The 21,183-nt window shown below is 45.3% G+C and overlaps 1 long non-coding RNA gene across 2 annotated transcripts in view; it reads right to left on the bottom strand.

Moving 5' to 3' along the window:
- The window catches only part of LOC113933180, a 214,298-nt gene extending 208,104 nt beyond the window's left edge, over positions 1-6,194 (bottom strand). For both annotated transcript variants that reach the window (XR_003523268.1, XR_003523269.1), the window contains exon 1: positions 6,120-6,194. This is a non-coding gene — a long non-coding RNA (uncharacterized LOC113933180). The remainder of the gene's footprint in view (positions 1-6,119) is intronic.
- Positions 6,195-21,183: the final 14,989 nt, after the last annotated feature.

The following is a 21,183-nucleotide window of genomic DNA, read 5'->3' as shown; positions in this document are numbered from 1 at the left end:
TCCATGCCTTGTCGCCATGATTTCCATGCCTCAGCCAGAGCAGTACCCAGCACAGGGCATCCATCATTTTTGTTAATCCTTTCATCCTGCACCAATGTTTGTTGAGGACTGACCACGGTCCAGACATTATGCTAACTGCCAGGAGTACACTAAGTCTCTCCTGACCTTGTAGATAGGGCTGCCATGTACATACACCTAGGCTGTGCACTACACAATTTCAGGAAATGCCGTTCACATAAACTATTATTTAACTGGTACCCCCTGGATTTGCGCCAGGTAAATCTAACTATACCCATTGGCCTTGCCCCTATGTCCAATAGCCCAGTGGAAAATACAGCCCAGTGGAGAAAATAAAGTAATACATATATATTTCTTTTAATTGGAATCAGGGCAATATAAGAAAAGAACGAGGTGTTATAAGAAAGAACAAAAGGAGGGACCTATTTTGAATTCCACATAAGCCATTTTGGAGAAAGTGATATTTAAGCCAAGAAATTATGTTAGTTAGGAATGTTACTTAGTTGCTAGTAACAGAACTTCGTAGCTTTAACAAAAGTTTCCAATTTCTCTCATTCACGAGAAACCAGAATGTAGATAGCCCAAGACTAATTTGGCAGCTCCATAAGTTATCAGGAGCCCAGCCTCCTCCTGTCTTTCTGCTTTACATTCCTTAACATGTGACTTTCATTCTCTAGGTCACCTCGTGGTCCAAAATGGTTGCTAGATCTCCAGCCACCACATGGGCATCACAGACAAGAGGACAGGGCAAGGACATTAGAGAAATAAGGGAACACACCCCCACCATTTAAGATGACTGTGCCTTACAGAATACTCTACTTCTACCTCACTGGCCAGAAAATGGTCCCATGAACATACCATGCTGCAAGAGAGGCTGGAAAACATAGTCCCTAAGGCATCGCCCAGAGTTGTTACTAAAAAGGGGGAATTGTTTTTGAGAAGCAATGAGCAGCCTCTGCTATGGACTAGGAGAATAACAGGAGTTAATTAAGTGAAAGAGGTGGTAGGGGAACAGGTTCCAGGCAGAGGGAACACAAGTACAAAGGCTCCAATGACAAAAGGAGGTTGATGTGTTCTCAGAACTGAAAAGAGGCCAGGGTGGCCAGAACACACTGAGGAGGCAGTGAGGAACCGAGAGAAGGAGCAGGAAAAGTATTCAGCCCCCTTATGCACAACAGCAAAATGCAGGTGCCTACCTCCCACTCTGGGCAAAGCCTTGGAATCAAAGAGACCCATGTTCACATTCTAACTTCACTTATTCCTCACTGAGAGCCTTTGGGTAAGTCTTTTAACTTGTCTGAGTCTGTTTTCTTACTTGTAAAACAAGACTTATATGGGACCGATCTATACATCTATTATGTGGATTAAATGAAATAATGTATGTAAGTTAGCACAGCACCTAACACATATTTAGCACACATTATTATTTATTAATTACACCTTTGACCAAAAAGACTTACATAATTGTGACATAGTCAATAGTGCCAAGGACAGTAGACAGCTCATCAGAGTTTCTTCTGGGCTCTTTCTTGACTCCTCATCCCAGGCCAGCCAACTACAGATCTATCCAATCTTCAGCTCACCTACCTTAATGACAAACTAGAAGTAAGGGTGCAGGCATGAGGGAATGCCAGCCCAGGGAGCTAACAGACCCCCAGGTGACTAGTTAGAGTCCCAGTCTCTCTGTTTTGCTCAGGCTGTAAGAGTAAATAAGCTCAGCCCCAATGAAGAAATGCTTACTGCATTGAACTTTAATAAAACCCACAGTTGGACTCCAGGAAATACTGCCATTTATATCCCCATTGATTTTCTAAGCCTATTTTATTATTCCTCTTCCCGGTGAAGGTTGTATATATTTTGGGACTGCATTCCTTTCATAAGTAAATATGTAAGTAAATACTAATAAGAGCTAACCATTATTAAGTGCTTGGGCCAGGGAAAGGGATGGTGCTGCAGGGCTTTGCCTCTGTTAGTTTATTCCCCCCGTTATAACAACCCAATGAGGCTGGCACTCCAGTGGTTCCCATTCTACAGAGGAGGAGACCAAGATCCCAGAGATAAGGTCCCTCCCCCCAAAAAGGAGCAGGGTAGATGCTATACAGTCTAGTAGTTCCTCAAAAAGTAAACACGGAGCTGCCATATGACCCACCAATGCCACTCCTAAGTGTATACCTAGGAGAAATAAAGACATGTTCATCCATGTTCATGGCAGCACTAGTCATGAGAGGCAAAAAGTGGGAAAAATTCAAACGTCCATCAACGGACAAATGGAGAAACACAATGTTATATATGCACTCGAGGAAATATTGTTCAACCACAAAAAATAATGAGACTGACACACTACAGCATGGGTGAATCTTGAAAACATCACGCTAAGTGAAAGAAGCCAGACACAAAACGCCACATACTGTATGATTCCAATGATATATCCAGATTGGTCAAATCCATAGAGACAGGAAGCAGACTGGTGGTTGCCAGGGGCTGGGGGATAGAAGGGAATCAGGAGTGACTGCAAGTGGAAACAGTTTCTTTCCAGGGTGTTGGGGGCGGTGATGAAAATGTTCGGGGCACCTGGGTGGCTCAGTCAGTTAAGCAGCTACCTTCGGCTCAGGTCATGATCCCAGGGTCCTGGGGTCGAGCCCCACGCTGGGCTTCCTGCTCAGCAGAGAGTCTTCTCCCTCTCCCTCTGCCTGCTACTCTGCCTACTTGTGCTCTCTATCAAATAAATAAAATAAAATCTTTAAAAAAAAGTTCAGGAATTAGTGATGATTGTACATCTCTATAGATACACTAAAACCCACTGAATTGTATACTTTTACATTGTGAATTTTATGGTAAATGAATTGTTTCTCAATTTTTATTGAAAAAGAGGCAGAGCACAGATTTAACCTCAAGGCCATGTGATCCAAAGGCTTGATTACTGCATTCTGAGCAGCTCATGTGGACATGAACCCAAACTCCACTTTACTTCCTAAGTGCCTTCTTTCCCTTAGTCCCTACCAGTCAAGCTTCTGAAGTCAATGCCAATGCCAAGCCAGAGAGGGAAATGCTGAGTGCCTGAACTAAGGCAATAGTTTGAAAAAGCCAATAGTCTTTCCTTTCTCTAAACCTCCTGAGCATGGGGCTGTCTCCCTCCCAGGCCGGGGACCCTGAGCACGTCACAGAGTAGCTCCATTAATGGAAGCTTTACGTCATTTGGAAGCTACTGGGGCAGAAAATCTCAGTGGTCAGCAAGTTAATCACAACTGCCCGAATGAGGCCAGCTCACCCATTAATACCAACAAGCCAGTTCCAGAAGGGAGAGGCAAGATGGCTGACGCAAATGAATCTCTCTAACTGTAGATTCAACAACTATGGTAGGCTACATCTTCACCGATACATAATATTTGTACTTCTGCAAGTGTTCCCAGTTAACACACACACACACACACACACACACACACCTAAAGAAGACCCCAAGCAAAGAACATGGCCTGGCACAAAGGACGGGGCTTTAATGTTTGAGAGTCCTGGCTTCAGATCCTGACCCTACCACTTAGGGGCAAAGTAGCCTTAAGCTATCATTTCTCTAAGCTTCAGTTTCCCCATCTGTCAAATAACTTCTATCTCCTTCATGGTTATACTGGGAACTAGGAGATGTTATATCTGAATGTTCCCACTTGCAGTGGGGCTCAGCACATGGTAGCTGTTATTAACTGTAGTATTAAATGACTTGGGTCATTTCTACATCATGTCCCCCAACACACTGAAGTTTGGGGGATGGCAGCAGCCATGTGGCCAGAAAATGATTCTATAATTTTAGTGCACCTGGGATGCTTGTTTAAAACACAAGCATTTGGGGCACCTGGGTGGCTCAGTCATTAAGCGTCTGCCTTCGGCTCAGGATCGAGCCACGCATCAGGCTCCCTGCTCGGCGGGAAGCCTGCTTCTCCCTCTCCCACTTTCCTGCTTGTGTTCCCTCTCTCACTGTCTCTCTCTGTCGAATAAATAAAATCTTTTAAAAAAATAAAAAACAAAACACAAGCATTTGGAACACCTGGGTGGCTCAGTCAGTTGAGCGTCTGCCTTCGGCTCCCCGCTTGGCGGGGAGCCTGCTTCTCCCTCTCCCTCTGCGCCTCCCCCAGTCACGCTTGCTCACTCTCGCTTGCTCTCTCTATGAATGAATAAAATCTTTAAAAAACAAAACAAAAACGCAAGCATTCCCTGTGCTCGCTTCGGCAGCTATACATACACTAAAACATAAGGATCCTCAACCCCTGCAATTCTGATTGCAGGGAGGGGGACTGAAGGTGCTGCTCAGTGTTTGAAATTTTCAGATAATGGGGGCATCTGGTTGGCTCAGTTGGTAGAGCATGCAACTCTTGATCTCAGGGTCATGAGTTTGAGCCCCACGTTGGGTGTAGAGATTACTTAAGTAAATAAATTTAAAAAGAAAAAAAGAAATCAGGGGTGCCTAGCTGGCTCAGTTGGAAGAGTGTCTGATTCTTAATCTTGTGGTCATGAGTTCAAGCCCCATGTTGGGTATAGAGATTATTAAAAAAATAAACCTTAAAAAAGAAATCAGATACCATTTGGATTTCAAAAGAAAATACAAAACAAAACAAAACAAAACCCAGAAAAAACAACTTTCAGATAATGGTTCCCAGCCCTGGTTACACACCAGAAAAGTTGGGCTTCTTTGTTTTAATGCCTGGATCCTACCCCTACAGATTTTGATGTCTTGGGACCCTTGTGTTGCTGGGACATTGGTATTTTTTAAGGTTCCCAGATGATTCTAATGTGCAGCCAGGCTGAGAACCCCTGCCATAAGCCAATGCTTCTCAAGAGTGTGGTCCAGGGATCCATGCCATCAGCAGTACTGGGAACTTTTAAAAAAGGACAATCTCTTTCTTTCCCCCCAACCTACTGAATCAAACTCTGGGAGTGGGTCCCAGCACACAGTGGTTTTAATAAGTCCTCTGGGAGGTTGTGATGCCTGCTCAGGTATAAGAACCCCCACTGTGAGACATGGTATCCCCTACATTGCATAATGATAAGAATCAGGTTGGGGTGTGCTTACCATTCCTAGACAACCCCTTTACCCACTCACCCAGATTCTGAGAGGCTGGAATGGAGCCTGGGCATGTGCATTTTTTAACAAGTACTCCCTTACTCTCCTGCTCAAACTATCAAGGACTCTTACAACCCTTGGAATTAAATCCAAAATCCTCTCCTCAGGACACCCCTTCTGAACCTCAGGCAAGTCAAGGCAATGCTGGTTTAAAGAAACACCACCCAGGGGCACCTGGGCGGCTCAGTCGGCTAAGTGCCTGCTTTCGGCTCAGGTCATTATCGCAGGGTCCTGGGATCGAGTCCCGCAATGGGCTCCCTGCTCCGTGGGGAGCCTGCTTCTCCCTCTCCCGGTCTCCTGCTCGTGTTCTCTCTCAAATAAATAAAATCTTTAAATAAATAAATAAAAGAAACACCACCTAGTGAGGGGTGCCTGGGTGGCTCAGTCAGGTAAGTGGCTGACTCTTGATTTGGGGTCAGGTCATGATCTCTGGCTGGTGAGACTGAGCCCCCAGGGCAGCTCCGCGCTCAGCAGGGAGTCGGCTTGTGCCTCTCCAAGACCCTCCCCTCGCTAGTGTCCTCCCTCTTTCTCTCTCAAATAAATAAATAAAATCTTAAAATAAAAAACAAACACCACCTAGAGGACTAAAATCCCCACCCACCCTCTTACCACCACCAGCACCACCACCGCCACCACGTCTTAAGCCTCACGGGGTTTTTTTAAACTGTTATAGAGGCTGTTTGAGGAACCGCGGGAGGGTGCACAGAATATCCCTGAAGAGCTTCTCTGGCCAATACCACAGCCCTCCACCCCCTCATCCCGGGGGCACGTTCGAGACCCACCCCCTTCAACACACACACACCTGACCCCGAGAACTGAACACTGCATGTACTGTCTTCTCCTCTACATACACACCTATGAGAAAAGTTTGTTTTATAAATTCGGCGCAGTGAGAGATTAACAAGAATAATTAAATAGAACAATTTTAACAATATACTGTAATAAAAGTTGTGTGAGTGTGGCCTTTCCCTCTCACAGCCCTTGTACTCACCCTTCTTGTGACCGCGGGGGTGCCTCCGTGGTGAGGCAAAGTGAGGTGTGAGACGGAAGCGCCCTGACGTAAGTGCCCTGACGTCGGCGCCCTGACGCTGCCGCCGTGACGTGGCCGTGACGTAGCGTTAGGCGTTAGGCACCTTTTGACCTACTGCGGATTCGTCACAAGGAGGAGCGTCAGCTTCAGATCGCAGTTGATCCCAGGATAACCGAAACTGCGGTTACAGACCCCGCAGATAAGGGAGATAACTATAATTACTCTTGCACCCAAACCACTATTATCTGTCTTCTCTTTATTTAAAAGACCATAACCTAAATCAGAAGATATTAAAATCTATGTACATGTCACATCTACATACACACACCACATTGCACATATATATATATATATACAAAGACCCCCGAACACTTCCTGAAAACCAGCTCTGTGCCCCTGCCCTGCAGCATTCACACCCCCTCTACCCATCTACATACTCGGTTGTCAGAAGCTTTGCTCGTTCTGAACAACCCACGGCCCGAGATCTTTGTTGAGATGCTGGAACTGACCATCAGTGGGGAACAAACACGAGTAGCCTCCTATCCAACAGCAGCCCCCCTTCTACCCAGCTCCTCAATTTTGCGCAGGGATCAGGGGGTCAAGCCCTCAGGGAAGGTGCCCCATCTCCCGGAGATACTTCTAAGCTAAGGGGTGGCAACCTTTCAGACCCAGTAGCTCCTTTTTTATAATAAAAATGTTGTATAATCGCCCCATTACTCTTCCTAAAGGGAAATTCAACACATAATTTTTTTTCCACACATAATTTTTTGTTAGGTCGATATAATAACCTCATTGTAATATGAAGAGAAAAGTACTAAAAGGATATCTATAATAGATAATAGGCATTTTAATATATAAATGCTCAGACACCATTGCACAGAAGACATCAGAATGAAGCAGCCAGATGCTTACAGCTAGACTTAACTATAGAAGGAACTTCCACAAACATGGACAGGCATGGACCAGCTGATGGTCCCTCAAACACCACCGAGCTGGTTGCCACCAGTGATATGAGTTCCTGAAGTAGAGGAGCAACTCTTATTAACATTCTCAACAAAACAAAGTACAGACTTCCTTTGTTAACAGTCTGTAGCTGCATCCCTGGAAAAGTTGGTCTATATTAAAACACTTGAAGCTGTTTATATGCAAGTGGAGTTAGGTTCTTGGCTCAAATGATTATAATGAATGTCTAGAAGGGACACTCCAGTGGAGGAACTGAACTTTGCCTTGCAGGATGTGTAACATCTGGCTCTCCCAGCACTGTAATGCCCCTGGCACCCTCTGATCATTGTGACAACAAAAATGTCCCCACACATTTCCAAAAACACCCCCTGTGATCAGTACTATTCCTGTGGAAAACTGCAGGTTCCAACAAGGAGATGGCCCTCTTGCTCCCTTCCTCCCACCCTTCCTGTTTTGAATGCTGTTGTATTAGGACATGGTACTTGGAGCTGTGGCAGTCATTTTGAGGCCATGAGGTAAAAACTAAGCCTTCACAGAGACACCACCCTAGTACCTAGAAATCACTGAGTGACTTCCCCAACTCTCTGCCTACCTCCTGACTTCAGATTATACAAATGAATCAAATGCCTTTATTGTTTAAGCCTTATTATTTGAATCTTCTCTCACTTACAGTGGAACATATCTTTACTGATAGAGGTAGGATGACCAGGCCAGTGTGGGTGGGTGAACAAATTTTATTTTTCATTTATTTATTTGAGAGAGTAAGAGAGAGAGCGAGAGAGTGAGCGAGGTGAGGAGCAGAGGGAGAAGCAGGCTCCCTGCTGAGTAGAACAAATTTAAAAGATCTAGGCCATATGATGATTTGATGCTCAGGGCTTTACTTTAAATACTCTCAGCAAAAACAAAAAAACTGATTCCTAGTTATAAGATGAGTAAGTTCTGGGGATATAATGTACAGCATGGTGACTACAGTCAACTGTATCATATATTTGCAAGTTGCTAGGAAAATAGATTTTCAAAGTTCTCACCACACCAAAAAAACTGTAACTATGTGAGGTGATGGATGCCTTAACCAACCTTATTGTGTAATCATTTTGTAACAGATACATATATCAAATCATTACATTGTATACCTTAAATTTGCACAATATTATATGTCAGTTGTATATCAATAAAGCTCGAGGAAAAAAATTGTGTGGAGGGAGGACTGGGGTAGGTTTGACAAGATTTTTTTTTTTAAGATTTTATTTATTTATTTGACAGAGACAGTGAGAGAAGGGAACACAAGCAACAGGAGTATGAGAGGGAGAAGCAGGCTTCCTGCCGAGCAGGGAGCCTGATGCAGGGAGCCCGATGCAGGGAGCCCAACACACGGTTCAATCCCAGGACTCTGGGATCATGACCTGAGCTGAAGGCAGACGCTTAACAGCTGAGCCACCCAGGTGCCCCTTGACAAGATTTTTTAAGTTAAATCTTTAGAAATCCCTCTTGAGAAAAAAATGAATTTTGGTGGTGGGAATAGATTCAAAAAGACAGCAAATTTTGGGCGCCTGGGTGGCTCAGTTGGTTGGACGACTGCCTTCGGCTCAGGTCATGATCCTGGAGTCCCAGGATCGAGTCCCACATCGGGCTCCCTGCGAGTCTGCTTCTCCCTCTGAACCTCTTCCATCTCATGCTCTCTATCTCTCATTCTCTCTCAAATAAATAAGTAAAATCTTAAAAAAAAAAAAAAAGAGAGCAAATGTTGATAACCGTTGAAGCTGGGTAATGAATATACTACCCACATACATATAATTGTGAAAATTATCATAATAAAGTGAAGATATGCAAAAATTTTAAAAGTTAATTGTTTTTTTTATTTTCTTTTAAAGATTTTTTTTAATTTATTTGACACAGAGAGAGCGACAGCGAGAGAGGGAACACAAGCAGGGGGAGTGGAAGAGGGAGAAGCAGGCTTCCTGCATAACAGGGAGCCCGATGTGGGGCTCGATCCCAGGACCCTGGGATCATGACCTGAGCTGAAGGCAGAAGCTTAATGACTGAGCCACCCAGGCGCCCCGTGAATTGTTTTTTTAAATAAAAAGTTTGGTTTGCTTCTTTCCTGGAGCCAGGCTATAATTCCTATTTTGTTTTTTGGTTTTTTTAGAAGAATTGGAGACTATTCATGAGAGTTGGTGGTCAGAATCTACATCACACAACGGGTCCCTATAGATCTTATCCTGAAGGTACAAGTTAGAAAAACTGAGAGACATCGTAGCACATCGCTGAGCCCAATGGCTTTGAGATCCAAAAGTTCAGGCTCTGCTACCTATCAGTTGTGCTACCTTAGGCAGGTTACTAACCTCTCTGAGCCTTGGTCACCCGTGCTGTAAAATGGGTTTAGCAATAGTGCCCACCCCTTGGGTGGTTGTGAGAAACAAATGAAATAACATATGTACTTAAGGAATAGTAGCTACTGTGGTTATTATTTTATCTTTACTTCTAGACTAAAACCTGGATTCTCACCTTTTCCCCCATCCACCCAGGGAAATGATTTAAGTGTTCCCAAGCTTTTAACTTGACTACATTTCTGAGCCCCACCCCACCTCCATTCTGACCTTAGCTACCCCCCTCTCCACTCCCCACTCCAACCCAGTATTGATATGTAATTCACAATTTTAACATGCCAAGGACTGGGCTAGGCTCTTTACTGAATTATTTCATTTAATCTGTGGTTTTATTAGACCCATTATACAAAGGAGGAAACCGAGGCTTAGAGAGGCTAAGAGTATACAGCTAGGAAATGGGCTCTGAAACCAGGTGTACCTGATTCCCCAAAGTTGCAGTCATTTTTTAAAGTTTTCCCAACATAGGCACTGAAGGGTCCAAATAAAGATCTCACCCCCAAGACAAGCCCACATTTGATCTCTACATACACACAGGTACTACTCCATTGTTTATTCCCATTTCGCAGATAGGAAAACTAAGTTCTAAGGTCTACCTCAGCAGCAGAGAAAGACCATCTTTCTGATGCCACTTCTCATGGCCGGGTGGGAAGCTCACATCAGTGGGCTCCAGATCCAGAGCTCCTTTCATTCCTCTCCCCACTCCACCACTGACTCAATCTCTGTCCAGGCCTGGGGAAGCAGGTGGGGTGGCACAGTGGGCCAGAACCGGCCCAGGTATCAGAAAGTACAGTTCTGGCACGACTCAGCTGTGTGACATTGGGTCACTCATCACTCACTTCCCCTCTCTGAGCCCCGAGCTCATCAAACTCTCCGTCTGTGATCATCTCATCAGCCTCCAGGGGGAGAACCCCACTCTCACCGTCTGAGCCCCACCATTCCTCAACCTCACCTTCAGAAGGTGGAGACACAAAGAGCTGTAAAACACAAAGAAGTCGGCTCTTTGGAGCCAAAAGTTGCTGTCCTTTCAAGGACAAAGAGAAAACGGCCCTGCTTTAACCACGTAGACCCTGAGCTCGCCTGAGCGGGTTGAGGAGTCATATCTGTGGGAAGCACTGCCACCCTGTGGCCACTGAGCTCCACTGCAGGCCACCTCCAGGGGTTTGCAAGGGGTAAGTCCGCCTTCAGCTCAGAGGCTGTGACTCAAAAGGAGAGGAGGAAGGCGCAGTTGGTTGGCCTCTGATGGGTGGGAAAACTCAACAAGGCCCAGAGGAGAGAGAGGGCAGCATGCATACTGGGAAACAGAAAGGCTGTTCCTCCTCCACACACCTGGAATGCTCTTCCCCAAGTACAGACATTGCTCCCTCTCTCAGCCCTGCAAGCCCAGCTTGCATGTTTCCGTCTCTCACCTCCCTATTTAAAATCCCACACCTGTGGCAATAAAATGCCACACCTGTGGCCACACCTGTGGCCCCATTCCCCTGTGCTCCATATTTGTCCCCATATCACTCATCCCCATCTGAGGGTCTACGTGTTTTAGAACCTTAGACTATATGTTTTTTGCTCATCATCTCTCCCGACTAAAATGTCATTTTTAACAGGACAGGAATTTTCATCTGTCCTACTGGCTGCTGCATCCCCAGCGCCTAGGACATTGCCTGGCCCATATCACATTCATTCATTCATTCATTATTTAAAAGATTTTATATTTTTATTTGAGAGAGAGAAAGAGATAGCTAGAGAGAAAGAGCACGAGCAGTGGGGAGAGGGAGAAGCAGGCTACCCGCTGAGCAGGGAGCCCAATGTGGGGCTCGATCCCAGGACCCCAGGATCATGACCTGAGCCAAAGGCAGATGCTTAACTGACTGAGCCACCCAGGCACCTGTCACATTTATTAAATGAATGAATGAACAAATGTACTGGTTCAGTGCCTTGGGCAAGTTGCTAAGGCTCTCTGAGCCTCAGTTTCCTCAATTGTAAAATAAGGATAAAAACAATCCTTTCCTTATCTTCCTCATAGGATTGCAGTGAAGAACAAATGAGTTCCCATTCAGTGGGTTCTGCAGGAGGTTAAATAGTGTCTCTCAAAAATTCACTGGACCCTGTATACTTGGAACCTCAGAATGTGACTTTTTTTTTAAAGATCTTATTTATTTGAGAGAGAGAGCGTGAGTGTGGGGGAGGAGCAGAGGGAGAGGGAGAAGCAGACTCCCTGCCGAGCAGGGAGCCCAAGATGGGGCTCCATTCCAGGACCCTGGGACCATGACCTGAGCGGCTTAACCGACTGAACCACCCAGGTGTCCCCTCAGAATGTGATCTTACTTGGCAATATGGCCTTTATATACGAGGTCATACTAGGTTAAGATGGGCCCTAAATTCAAAGCCTGGTGTCCTTCAAAATAAGGAGAGGACACAGATACACTCAGGAACACAGGGAAGAAGGCCATGTGAAGACAGAGGCAGAGATTGGAATTAGGCCACCACAAGCCAAGGAGTGCCTGGCACCACCAGAAACTGGAAAGAGACAAGGAAGAACTCTTCCCTTTAGAGGGAGCACAGCCCTGCTGACACCTTGATTTTGGACTTCTAACCTCCAAAACTGTGAGACAATACATTTCTGCTGTTTTAAGCCACCTAATTCGTGACACTTTGTTATAAAGTCACAGGAAATTCATACAGGTTCCTATTTAATACACTGGAATTACATGCATATCCTATTCACCACAGCACTGGTCAAGCACAGATCTCTTATAACAACGGTACTTTTGCCATGGTCCAGCCACTCTTTCCTTCTTTCTGTTTCTCAGACACAGGAAGATCATGCCTACCTTGGGCCCTTTGCACTTGCTGTTTGCCCTGTGTGAACCCCACTTCCCTCTCATCTTCCACCTATGGCTCCTTGTCATGCTTCAGGTCTCTGCTTACAGAGACCTACTCCCAACCACTTTATCCATTTCTCTCTATGACATCATTTTACTTTATTTTCTTCATAGCACTTACCAATCTGAAGCATCTCAATTATTTTATTGACTTGCTTCTTTTTTTGGCTATAATCAAAGTAAGCTCCCTGAGATCAAGAACCCCTCCTATCTTCTTTCCTGCTGCATCTCCAATGCCTGGAACAGTGCTTGGCAAGTAAGAAGTGCTTGTTGTAACAATGCGTCTTATAGGTAACAATATTGATAGCTATTATTATCATGCCTACTATATAGGAGAGAAAACTGAGATACAGAGAAGTTCTGTAACTTGTCCAAGGTCACAGAGCTATGTATCAGCGTCCTAGAGCTGCCATAAAAAAGCACCACAAACTGGGTGGTTTAAACAACAGAAGTTCATTGTCTCACATTTCCGGGGGCTAGAAGTCCAAGATCAAAGTGGCAGCAGGATTGATTCCTTCTGAGGGCTGTGAGGGACCACCAATCTCTTCCAGGCCCCTCTCCTTGGCTTGTACATGGCTCTTTTCTCTATGTCTCTTATGTTGTCTTCCCTCTGTGTACAAATTTCTCCTTTTTATAAGGACACCAGTCATACTGGATTAGGGCACACCCTAATGACCTCATTCAATTTGATTACCTCTGTAATGACCTTATGTTCAAATAGGTCACATTCTGAGGTCCTGGGGGTTAGGACTTCAACATAGGAATGTGGGGGGGGGGACACAACTCAACCCACAAGAAGCTAGTATGTGATAGAGGCAGGATTCAAACCCACGTCTACCTGACATGACATCACTGGAAGAGAAATTGAGGTGACTATAGTGGACTAAGACATTGGTGGCCCCCAATGGACTGCTCCTCCTGAGGGCACCCTTGTGCAGTCTCCTCCCATGCTGACTTGACCTGGCCACGGGACGTGCTTCAGCCAATGGGACATTAGCAAGCATGAAGCTAGCAGAGTCTTGCATTAAAGCTTGTCTTGTCCAGGGTCGCCTGGGTGGCTCAGTTGTTAAGCGTCTGCCTTCAGCTCAGGTCATGATTCCGGGGTCCTGGGATCAAGCCCCTCATCGGGCTCCCTGCTCAGCGGGGAGCCTGCTTCTCCCTCTCTCTCTGCTGCTCCCCCTGCTTGTGCTCTATCCCTCTCTCTCTCAAATAAATAATAAAATCTTTAAAAAAATTAAAAAATTAAAAAAAAAAGCTTGTCTTGTCCTAAGGCTTAGACTGGTCCCTCTTGGAACCCGGCCATCATGATGCAAAGTCCAACTCCCCTACTGGAGAGAAAGTCCACAAGAAGAGTGGCTCCACAAGATGTCCATCGACAGATGAATGGATAAAGAAGATGTGGTATATATACACAATGGAATATTATGCAGCCATCCAAAGGAATGAGATCTTGCCATTTGCAACGACGTGGATGGAACTGGAGGGTGTTATGCTGAGTGAAATAAGTCAATCAGAGAAAGACATGTATCATATGACCTCACTGATATGAGGAATTCTTAATCTCAGGAACAAACTGAGGGTTGCTGGAGTGGTCGGGGGTGGGAGGGATGGGGTGGCTGGGTGATAGACATTGGGGAAGATATGTGCTACGGTGAGCGCTGTGAATTGTGTAAGACTGTTGAATCACAGATCTGTACTTCTGAAACAAATAACGCAACATATTTTAAGAAAAAAAAAAAGAAAAAGAAGAAGATAGCAGGAGAGGAAGAATGAAGGGGAGTAAGTCAGAGGGGGAGACGAACCAGGAGAGATGATGGACTCTGAAAAACAAACTGAGGTTTCTAGAGGGGAGGAGGGTAGGGGGATGGGTTAGCCTGGTGATGGGTATTAAAGAGGGCACATTCTGCATGGAGCACTGGGTGTTATGAACAAACAATGAATCATGGAACACTACACCAAAACAAATTATGTAATATATGGTGATTAACATAACAATAAAAAAATTAAAAAAAAAAAAAGGAGAGTGGCTCCACAGCTTGAGAGACCATCTTGGACCTGCCAAACCCCATGGGTGCCACAAAGCACAGACATGAGCAAATCAATGGCCCTATTTTAAGTCTCGGCATTTTGGAGTAGCTTATCACACAGCACTGACAACTCAGACCCCAAGCAAGTTCAACCTCAAGCATGCTTTCTAAGTTGTTTGATTACAGTATTGTTCACAAAGCTGTTTAATAAGTGAGAGGCTTACTTAGTTCTTTGTGGAATGGGACCAAGAATGAATGAATGACTGAATGAATTCATTAACCAACAAATATATCTGCATACACATTGTAAATAATATTTATTTATCCTCAGAAGATGATGTTCTTTTTGTTTAAGATTTTATTTATTTATCTGTCAGAGAGACACAGCGACAGAGGGAACACAAGCAGGGGGAGTGGGAGAGGGAGAAGCAGGCCTCCCGCCGAGCAGGGAGCCAGATGCGGGGCTCGATCCCAGGACCCTGGGATCATGACCTGAGCCGAAGGCAGATACTTAACCAACTGAGCCACCCAGACACCCCAGAAAATGATGTTCCCACACACCTTTAAGAATGTGTTCCATGTCGTGGGTGTCCAACTCTTGATTTCAGCTCAGGTTGTGGTCTCCGGGATCGAGCCCCCCATGGGGCTCGGCGCCGGGCATGGAGCCTGCTTAAGATTCTCTCCCAGGAAAAAAGTAAAACAAGGCGAAATCAGAGAGGGAGACAAACCATAAGAGACTCTGAATCATAGGAAACAAACTGAGGGCTTGCCGGAGGGGAGGAAGGTGGGTGGCGCGGTGGGATAACTGAGTGATGGGCATTAAGGAGGGCACTGGGTATTATATAGGATTGATGAACCACAGACCTCTACCTCTGAAGCCAATAATACATTATATGTTAATTATTTGGATTTAAATTTAAAAAGATTTTTTTAAAGATTCTCTTTCCTTGATCCCTCTGCCCCTCCCCTGCTTGCACGTGCATGCTCTTTCTCTCTCTCTCTAAAATGAGATAAAATCTTTAAAAAAGAAGAATGTGTGCCATGTTGTGTCTCAGACCGCAGGGATCCGTGGGCCTTGGGGGAGGCTTGCGCAGTGCGGAGGCTGCCAATTCAAAAAGCTGTCAAGCCTACTCTGATATTCCTGCCACTCGAACCCACCTACTCATTGATAACAAAGTCCAAAGCATGGGACATGCCAAAGACACTGTCAAAATAAAATTAAAGAAGAAAAAAAAAGGAAGTCAGGTCAGAGCCAAATGCCAACAGGACAGAGAGCCACATCGCCCCTGGGGCGCCTGGGTGGCTCAGTCATTAAGCGTCTGCCTTTGGCTCAGGTCATGATCCCAGGGTCCTGGGATCCAGCCCCTCACCGGGCTCTCTGCTCTGCAGGAAGCCTGCTTCTCCCTCTCCCACTCTCCCTGCTTGTGTTCCCTCTCTCGCTGTGTCTCTCTCTGTCAAATAAATAAATAAAATCTTTAAAAAGAGAGAGAGAGAGAGAGAGAGAGAGAGAGAGAGAGAGAGAGAGAGAGAGAGAGAGAGAGAGAGAGAGAGAGAGAGAGACATCGCCCCCAAGTGGAAATCGCAGGAAATGCCCTAGGAGAGAAAGGAGTTCTCGAAAATGGAGCTGGAGAACAGTGACCATCTAGACCAGGGTTGCAAACTCATTGCCCCCCGGGACAGGCAGGGGGTGGACACAGGGAGGCAGGCTGGGTGGGGACCGGGGCGAGCACCAGCCCCAAGGTGGCGGGTGAGCCACCACTCAGCTGCAACTCTGGGCTCTGCAGGACATCGGGTCTTGGCTCCCGGAAGGGAAAATCCCCACCAGAGAAAACAGCAAATATCCCATTAAATGTCAGACTGCAGCTGCCATCGGGTCTCTTTGGGCTCCTCACGGCGCAAGATGAGCAGGCAAAGAAAGAAGCCTCTGTCCTGCCTCTATCAGCTGGAGGAGACACAAAGGGGTCAGAAAGATGATTCACACTCAGGTAATGCCACCTGGGCACCTCCTGCCTGTTTTTTTTTTTTTTAAGATTTTATTTATTTGAGAGAGAGAGAGAATGAGAGAGAGAGAGCACGTGAGAGGGGAAAAGGTCAGAGGGAGAAGCAGACTCCCTGCCGAGCAGGGAGCCCTATGTGGGACTCTATCCCAGGACTCCAGCCAGGATCATGACCTGAGCCGAAGGCAGTCGCTTAACCAACTGAGTCACTTAGGCGCCCCCTACTGCCTGCTTCTGGTGGTGTTTTTCCTTAGCCAGGCTGCTATACCAAAGTACCACAGACCAGGTGGCTGATAAGCAACAGAATGTTACTTCTGACGCCAATTCCCTTCACCCAGCACATCTCTCTCGAAAAGTCCCCCATCCCCTTTAGCCAACCCAGGAGGGTGGGATTGAGTAATCATGAACAAAGTTTTATGGCCAATGGAGATGAAAGTGAGTTGGAGGTCATTTTTCTTTAGCCAAGATAGAAATCTCAACAAATACACCAGAAAACCTTGCACCCCCCCACCATACATGGAGGCTGCCCTTCCTTGCCTTATTCCCGCAAGGGCTGGGGAGTGCCCCCCACACACACACACCTGCTCAGCCGCTGCTGTCCCAGGAACCACAGTAGCAAAAGGGGCTCCGAACCGCAAACACCCACTGGGTCAAAAGAACCCCTACCCCAAAACCCCAGCCCTGACACAGGGCCCAGGACCCAACTCAGACTCTAGTTTCATGGAAAAGCACCCTAATACATGGGAGAAGTTCTAGCCTCTTTGAACCTCATGCAGGCAGAATATGTCGTTAAGTGAAAAGGCCAAGAGTCTATATTCACATTTGCTTGTCACAATTAGGCACCCATTTATAATGTGTGTTGTCTCCCCACACCACGTCTCTGACACCAGCTGAGTATCCTACAATTCAATTCAATTCAATTCTGATTGAGATTTACCTAGAGATAGTTCAGATCCCACAGGTTAAGATTTACCTAGAGATAGTTCAGATCCCACAGGTTAAGAGCTAAGTCCACGGGACCATCCCCCTCCATTTTATACACCAATTCCAAGTCAGCTGATCACCTGGGCTTCTGACCTACCAGCTACAGATGGGAGGTTCCCGTGACTCCCTCCTTGCCCTCAATTAATTTGCTACAGCAGCTCACGGAACTCAGAGAAACATTTTACTTACTAGATCACCACTTTCAAGAGCCAGGTGGAAGAGATGCATAGGACAAGGTATGGGGAAAGGGTGCAGAGTTTCCATGTCCTTACCTGGCATACCACTCTCCCCATATCTGCATGTCTTCACCAACTTCTAAGTTCTCCAAAGCCTCTCTTTCGGGGTTTATGGAAGCTTCGTTATACAATCATGATGGATTAAATCATCGGCCTTTGGTGGCTGATTCAACCTCCAGCCCCTCACCCCTCCCCCGATATTGGGGGTGGGGGGACTGAAAGTTCCAACCCTCTAATCACGAGGTTGGTTCTCCAGGCAACCAGCCCCCATCCTTAGGTGCGGTCCAAATGTCACCTCATTAACATGACAAAAGACACCTGTCTGCTCTCATCACAGGAAATTCCAAGGGTTTTAGGAGCTCTGTGCCAGGAACAAGGATGAAGTCCAAATATATATTTCTTATTGTAAGTCATGATATCCCAGCTTGTACTTGAATTAAAAAATGAGGGGCGCCTGGGTGGCTCGGTCGGTTAAGCGTCTGCCTTCGGCTCGGGTCATGGTCCCAGGATCCTGGGATCAAACCCCACATCGGACTCCCTGCTCAGCGGTGAACCTGCTTCTCCCTCTCCCTCTACTGCTCTCCTTGCTTGTGCTTTCTCTCGCTCTCCCGCTCTCTGTCAAATAAATAAATAAAATCTTTTTTTAAAAAAAATGGCCTCTGGAAGCAAGAGAAGAAACGAAGAGCAGTGGTTACCTGTGAGAGAGGTTACCGGGAGGTTACCTGGATGGATGGCAGTGATGTGGGAAACAAAGGCTGAAGGAAATGTAGATAAAATTAAATGTCCTTATCACCTGCAGCCCATTGACAGATACTTGAGGCAGGCAGAGTGTAACGTTCCTCCTGGAAGCTCTCAACTGTCTTAATGTTAGTGCCTTGTTGGAGGGAAAAACAACCTTAGTTTGACAATTGCAAGGCCTCTAGTATCCTGAAGAAGACTTCAGCACACAAAAATCCTCTTGGAACTCCCCTTATCCTTGTTTCCCCCAACCCCAAAGTATATAATCAGTTGCTCCTCACAATCCCGGGGTGTAAGCAGCTTGTTCTGCCCTCCGGTTCTGTCCTTGTGCTTTAATAAAATCACCTTTTTGCCCCAAAGACATCTCAAGAATTCTTTCTTGGCTGTCGGCTCTGGACCTCACCCACATTCTAAAACCAACCAACAGTAGCAGAGATAAGAGGACAGAGCCCCCTCCCCCGCCCCAGGCAGGTGATGGGATTTTGGAATATAGGTGAGGTTCGGGGCGTGGAGACTCGTGTCTTGCAGAATTGTGATCTTTATAAGTTAGCTATTTGTTGTTACTTTCCTTAGCTTTAGGGCAGCCAGGAGTGCCTGGGGAATGTCACATATATCCCATCTGCGGTGGGGGGTGTGGGGGGTGTCAGTTTGTGCTTTGTCCTCAGCTGGCCTTCTGTTCCCTCCTCACAGGGAGACTGAGCTCAACCCAAGTTGAGGGGGTGAGGGGGACTGAGGTGGTGGCTGAAGGGCCCCCACCAAGTTTAGTCACCAGTGTGGAATCGAGTGTCCCAGAAGAAAGAGATGCCTTTCTCCTCTCCCCAAGCTTCTGGCTGCATCCACCAGGGGGAATACCTGTCTTCATCCATGCAAAAGCTCTCCTCTGCAACCCCCTGAAGAAGGGAAGGGACTGTACACTGCGTATCTCTACATTGCTGTTTTTTCAACCAGGTGAACATTTTATCCAAAAAACAAAAACAAAACAAACAAAAAAAACACCACAGTATTATTTTTTTAGATTTATTTATTTATTTATTTATTTATTTGAGGGAGGGTGGAGAGGAAGAGGGAAGAATCCTGACGTGGAGCCTGACGCAGGGCTCGATCTCATGACCTGAGCCAAAGCCTAGCGTGGATGCTTAACCAGCTGAGACACCCAGGCTGCCACCAATAACTATTTTAAAGAGGGTACATTGTTACAAAGTTTCTGGATCGTAAGCCTTACAAGTCTTCATACACCTCAATATAGAAAGCCTGCTTTCAAAAATTGAGCTCAAAGAAGTAACTTTTTGAAACACACAAATAGTGTCTTCCCTGAAGGACTGTTGATAAGCCGGGAAAATTCGGAAATAATCTAACTGCACAATGATAAGAAGTAGTTACATAATCAGGGATCCAGGGAGACAATTCCACACTTAAAATAAACAGTTCTCATAAAAGTTAATTTGTAAAACTTGTTTTTAAGGAAATGTTGTCGAGAGATAATAAGTGTTGGCGAGGATGTGGAAAAAAAGGAATGCTTGTGTACTGTTGGTAGGAATGTAAATTGGTGCAGTCGCTATAAAAAAAAAAAACATTAAGGAGGAGTTTCCTTAAAAAATTAAAAATAGATCTACATATGATCCAGCAACCCCATTTCTGAGTATATAAATGAAGGAAACAAAAACAGTCTCTCACAGGTATCTCCATTCCCACGTTCACCACAGCATTATTCACAATAGCCAAGACATGGAAACAACCTGTGTGTCTATTGACAGATGAATGGATAAAGAAAACATGGTATACATATACAATAGAATATTATTTAGCCACAAAAAGAGGAAATCCTGCCTTCTGCAACAACATGGATGAAACTGGAGAGCATTATGCAAAGTAAAATAAGCCAAACACAGAAAGACAAATACTGTTTGATCTCACATGATATATATGTGGAATCTAAAAAAAGCCAAACTCCTAGAAACAGAGATTATGGTCATGGTTGCTAAGGGCGGGGAGGAAGGGAACATGGGGAGATCTTGATCAAAGGACACAAACTTCCAGTTATAAGATGAATAAATTCTGGGGATTTAATGTACAGCACGGTGACTACCGTTAATAATACAGTATTGTATACTTCAAAGTTAGGAGAGTAGATCTTAAATGTTCTCACCACAACCATGACAACAAAACTGGTAATTATGTGAGATAAAGGATGTGGTAAACATTTTGCACCATATATATGTATGAAATCATCACTTTGTGCACCTTAAACTTGCACAATGTTACATGTCAGTTATATCTCAATAAAGGGGGGAAAAACACACCTTGTCAGGTTTACTGTCTATCTAGCCTGGTAACTGAATACGATGCACTCCCTGAAGTGTATTCAGATAATATCCAACCATGTGCCAAGATTTTCAGAACACAGTGTATACTTTTAAAATTAGAACTCAAAACCATATATATATTATTTCGAGGATAGACATATATATAGATAAAATAGTGTGTGTGTGAGATAGAAAAAATATATATATTGCATCTTTCCGAGTGTCAGGATTATGTTGAATTTGTTTCATTTAAAATTTATAATATTTGGGACCTGGATGGCTCAGTTGGCTAAGCGCCTGCCTTCAGCTCAGGTCATGGTCTCAGGGTCCTGGGGTCGAGTCCCACATCGGGCTCCCTGCTCAGCGGGGAGCCTGCTTGTCCCTCTCCCTCTGCTGCTCCCCCTGCTTGTGCTCTCTCTCGCTCATAAATAAATAAAATCTTTAAAAATAAAATAAAATTTATAATGTTTTCTGGATCTTCTACAATACGTATAGATTAGTTTTGTAATGGGAG

The sequence above is a fragment of the Zalophus californianus genome, chromosome 10 (assembly GCF_009762305.2).
Source record: "Zalophus californianus isolate mZalCal1 chromosome 10, mZalCal1.pri.v2, whole genome shotgun sequence".
NCBI lineage: Eukaryota > Metazoa > Chordata > Mammalia > Carnivora > Otariidae > Zalophus > Zalophus californianus.
Note: the sequence above shows the minus strand (reverse complement) of the source record. Positions and strands in the feature narration are given on the sequence as shown.